Here is a 5,546-nt window from a genome sequence, read left to right as displayed (position 1 = left end):
TACCGTTATGCCATGGCTACGCCATTGGCATGCCGCAATGCCATTGCGCCATTATCAGGCTCCAACACAAGGTAGCCACAATCAACGGCTACCCTTATTCATAAGATGCGATCTCGGCCATCGAAGTTCGCCACTAAACCGGTAAGCTCGCGACAAGTTTTAGGCAACTAGCCAAAACGAGCCTAGCATCACATGATATTTACCTGCGGCAAGCCTGTCGATTTTAACTTGACACACGTAGCAAAGTGCTACATGTTTTCCACGAAAACACTCGAGACATCAAAATTTGTCACAAACTGGGGGATGCTCAACAGGGTATTGGTCTGGCGGTTTACAGCGTGCGGCGTGCAATGCGCCTGTTACAAGAAAGTGTCATGAAGTGGAATAATTAGTTGTGGTGAAAAGTAACGGTGTAAACAATTCATTTCTTCATCATGGAAGCGTAATGACCGGCGGTTACACGAATTCTCTTCTCTCATCATGGAAGCATAACGTCTAACAGTTACACGTTACTCTTTTCTTCCACTACTCAATCGTTTCCACTTCCCACGAGACCAGGGTACGTTTCACTATGACTTGTATAAATAGGTCTCACCTATTTCCACCAAACGAAAATTTTTGGTTGGAAACACACAGTATCTAAAAATCGCCCGGTAGCTTTCCATTCTTCTCACCAGTTCTACTTTCAGATACAGGTCACGAAATACCCACACTTCCAGAATCAAATATTCTGGTCTCAACACTTTCTTCGCTTCCCTCCCTAAGACCAACCCTTCTCCTTCACTTTGTGACCGAAGAAATCTTGGAACGACCATTTCTTGGTTTAGGCCAGGATTGTACAGATTGATCTCTCGAATCAAAAGTACTCCCGTAAAGTACATTGTTTAGGGTTTAGATTTGTTTCTCACCCACACACCCAAAATTACCAAAATAAGCAGAAACGGTTTTCACCCTCAAACACTACTACAAACAAATTTCTAAACCTTTCTTGAAGCATATCAAAAGGGAAATCAAATATTCTTGTCTGTAAGAGACAAATTGGTACCAAAAGTCTTCATTGATGTTGAAGCAACTCTTAGGCCTTAGAGGACATCAGTAAATGAATCAAGTGCATTGAATCTTGAGAGGTTTAAGAAACATAAGGAACACGATCGTAGCTGAATTGCTTGAAGGATTAATTCGGTCTCAACTACATTATATTATGGAGTATGATTTTAGGATAGTGTCTATAGTAGTTTAATACAATGTGGTGTTCAAATATAGACGAGGTCCCTCCAGGTACAATTTTCCTCATTCACAAAAATTTCTGATATCTTGTGTTTTTTCTTTTCCGCATTATAGTTTTTATATTTATAATAGAAATAATTTAAGTTCTTATTATTTGAGATCAAAACCAATACTTGTTCTTGTTGAATTCATATCTTGAAAGATAGATTGGAAGCCTCATACTTGTTATAATTCGGATGCTCTTAATTCGGATACGACTAGATTAATCATTAATATTGATTTTTGAGATTGTCCAAAAACTCCTTTACACAATCAGGTATATGGACCTTTGATCTACACATATATTTTGAAAGATAAAGAGAGAAACTCTATATATAATCTTCTTTAAGGGTGTTTGCACGCTTCACATCTACACTCCCTAAGAATTTCCTCAACTGTATAAGCCTCGACATCCGCGGGATCGGGTAACCGCCCCCTTCATGATGATTGCTGGACTCGGCTTCTTCTTATTCCTTTATCTCTCTACTTATTTCTCTGCTTATTTCATCTTCTGATTCTTCTTCTCCGGGATGATCACTTTTAAGAGAGTTAGTCGACATTGTAAAGGAATGGGCAAGAGACGGTAAAATATATGGGGTAAAATAAAGGTTCAAGGCATATATATATAGACGACCTCTAACAGGGGTTGGAGAATACGGTTATGTAGAAAAGATATAACCGTGGGAATCTGGAAGGACATGTCGTGGGAGGCCGATTGTCTCAGGAGACGTGGGTGATTAAAGGATATCCACTGGGGACTTAGAGTCAAGAATAAGAAAGAAAAAGGACCGCTAATATAAAAAGTTGAATGCTTATTGGGTTATGCGACGATTAGCCCAATAGCCAAGGACTAATGTTGATACTTGAAAATTAACTACCTATTATTAAAGACAAGGTACCTTAAAGGAGGTCCAGGCCCATGAGGTGAAATAGGAACTTGGGGACTAAGCCCAAATTCTCTTAGAATTATTCATAGAAATAAAGGATATGGAAGGAATTAAGGAAAAAAATGAGGTTAATTAGAAAGGAATGGCAGTATTAGAAAATAAAAAAGTCTTGAAAGGCCATGTGTCACGATGTGACATAAAAGGAGATCTTGGAAAAGTCTATATACGGAAGAAAATAGTACTACAAAAAGGGTCTTCTTTATTGTACTCTTCTAGGAAAGGTGTAGTACATGTTGTGACTAGAATCAATTAGCTTAAACACAAATTACCCCTAAAACAAGGAGCATGTCGGGTCATTCCAAGATACTTCCTTGAAAGCCAGCATGTGATAAATCGAGGAAATATGCAAAAGGTAAGAGGCTATATATTATCATAAAAATATAAATAACCTTGTGTTGTCCTCTGGAAACATAGGTGATGAGTGATTATGGACCTTTTGTAATACCTCGATTCAGCAGGTAGGGTTCGCCGAATGGAATATAGTTAATGGTTTGACGTACTTTTTTAATACTGATGCCTGATGGATTCATTTGACTGAACTTCTCAGTTAAGCGTGCTCGGACGGAAATAGTCACAGGATGGATGACCTCTCGGGAAGCTGTTGCTGGATGACTGCGGCAGTACTGTTAAAAATCCCACACTGCTGGATAACCGCAGTGGATAAGTGTGAACAATATCAATATTAGTTGGGATACAAGTAGGGACGGGATGCTTGTACTCGGGTGGGAGAGTGTGTTGGTGCTGGGTGGCTATGCCAGATACTAGTCTCACAAGAGGTAATGAACGTCTACATCATACCGAGGACTTTGCGATACAACTGGCTTCATAGTTGGCAGAAAACTATGCAGTTAAGCGTGTTCGGGCGAGAGTAATCCAGGGATGAGTGACCCCTTGGAAGTTGATGCTGCATGACCGCAACGAAGCCCGTTAAAAACCCATATTACCGGATATCCGCAGTGGCTAAACGGGGACAATATCTATATAGGGTCGGGTCATTACACTTTCTCTGCTCTGCGACTCAATACTAAACCCTAAAAACATGTATTTACCCCTTTGCCCATTTTTGATACCCATAGTTAGATACATACTTTATACTCTTTTAACCTCATTTTTCATACATTCGTCTTTAAGGCTTTTGATAACTCTTTTTGGAATTATTTCTACGCACGATAGCTAAAATGCTCAAGCGTAATGATTTTTTGTTATCAATGGTGCTTATGGTGTAGGAAACAATGAGAAATAAGTTTTTTTAGTTTTCAGTTCATTATGCTTATGTGTGGTAATGTAATAAAAATTAAGATGAAACACATCTCTCGCGCTAAGAAATGGATATTTATAAATTCCATGTGATTGAAAAGTTTTATAAAAGACCTATCGGAATATGTATAGAAAATACTACTATTAAAAGACCTACCAAACATGTATATTAAACAATAAGTTCAGTAAACCCGCGCAGTTGCGCGGGCTAGATGAGTACATAGCTTCTTATTAATAATTTTTCCTGATCGAAAATGTATACTGCATACTAAATATGATATCTTTATGCATATATATTATTACCGATATGTAACAAAAGTGGAGTTCTGATCAATTCCGGTAGCCATGCTTAGATGACTAACGTGAATAACACTGAAGGATTAAGAGAGTGCAAAGAGTCATCCAGAAACAGTTGCACAACATTTCCATAGGTCATATAAGTAAATCCAGAAACTAATTAGATGTATATTTATATCTTGAAATCAGCAGTTAAAGACAATCTGTATTCCAAGGTTAACTCACAGGCCATAACAGAAAATGACATATAAAACAGATAACTCGTTTGAAATATATATCAAGGAACCTGTACACATTTACTGAAGTCACCAACAAAAGAAAATAAGCTAAGGTATCCATGAAAGTTAAAAGAAAGATGGCTTTGAAGGCTCGCCTCAAAGGGGTTTTCATTTTAAGACTTTTTTCTGTTAACTTCTAGCAACTCTAAAAGTTGGCATAGAGTATTGGCAGAGCACATCCATCTTAAATATGAGTGAGATAGAGATACCTGAATCAAGGAGTTCGAAAAATAACTTGTCTCACCGCTGCACCATTCATCTGACAAATTGGAGGGACCTTCATGGTATAAAAGCTTGTAAAACAGAAGAATTCAAAATACCTTACTATGGTATTATAGTTTTGAAGCCCTTTTCGATGTCTGCGCAAGTTGAATAGCAGCAAAAATTAGATCCACGACACCATATGATGCCAGTAACGGGTCAATGATATGAAACCAAGACATACAAATTTAATATCAATCTAATCGAGCCCATGATTAATTTACAAACACATATTATTCAACTGCAGTGCTTATACCTTAATATAAAGAACACCATCAATGGATAATATAGCATTCTCTTTAGTAATGGCAGGTTGGTCCGGATCTGGAATTGCCTCCTCTTTAAGTGATTGAACATAAGCGATTCGGTCAACGTACAAAACTAAAAAGTGAATCCCAAAACATTTTCGCATACTTCCCAAATCTTTCTACAGCAAAAACTTCTTCTTATGTGAAGACATTGCTGGCAAAGATGATATGGAACAATTTATATACTGAAGGCGATTACAAAAGCTTATCCAGTGCATTTGTTAAATTTTTTTCGCCTTGCTATTTCTAATTGAAATCAACATAAGCCAAAGTATTTGGATGTGTAAAGAATAATCAATAAGAATTGTCATAAACTAAAAGGTTCAGTAACGTACTCTGAATCAGATTCCGCAAAGATGATCTTCTGGCATACAGAGTCTCCTATTTTTGTCATCTCTGGCATACAATATCTTCTGTTAAATCTTAGTTACCCTGCACTTCTATTTCCAATCAAGACCTTCTTTTTTTTATCGGTATCAAGACCACTTTCTCCTTAAATGCCGTTCCACTTTCCCCTTAACCATACATTCTCTCAACTCATCAGAAGTTATGGGTAGCCATTGAAGAACTGAATTCGTAACTCTGTACCCAATTTATGATTGAACATAAAATCACGAAGAAGCGGAATTTGTTGTAATTGAAAAAGCGGGGTCTAACAGCACCACCCAATATTTCGCTTAGCAATCTGTATGGACAAACTCGAATATACGTTTAAGAGAATCAACAAGACTCAATCAATTAAAAGTACATCAACGAGTTTATATCTCTCTCTCTTGATTTGATTTCCTCAAACACAAACTGCGAGTACTAATCAAATACAAGAAATAGCTTGGATGGTACCAAAGACCAATATCCAAGGATCAATCAATGACGATCAACAACCAAAGGTTGGATTACTCTAATTGATGATCTAACGCACAACCTGTATTATT

At 37.4% G+C, this 5,546-nt stretch overlaps 1 long non-coding RNA gene across 1 annotated transcript; it reads right to left on the bottom strand.

Annotated features, from left to right (window-relative positions):
- Nucleotides 1-4,010: 4,010 nt before the first annotated feature.
- LOC113362021 lies at nucleotides 4,011-5,172 on the bottom strand. The gene is made up of 3 exons (XR_003365498.1): nucleotides 4,950-5,172; nucleotides 4,563-4,768; nucleotides 4,011-4,404 (listed from the first exon to the last, which is right to left on the bottom strand). It is a non-coding gene; the product is annotated as an uncharacterized LOC113362021 (long non-coding RNA).
- Nucleotides 5,173-5,546: the final 374 nt, after the last annotated feature.

Source organism: Papaver somniferum, chromosome 3 (genome assembly GCF_003573695.1).
Source record: "Papaver somniferum cultivar HN1 chromosome 3, ASM357369v1, whole genome shotgun sequence".
NCBI lineage: Eukaryota > Viridiplantae > Streptophyta > Magnoliopsida > Ranunculales > Papaveraceae > Papaver > Papaver somniferum.
This window is presented reverse-complemented; position numbering and strand designations above follow the sequence as displayed.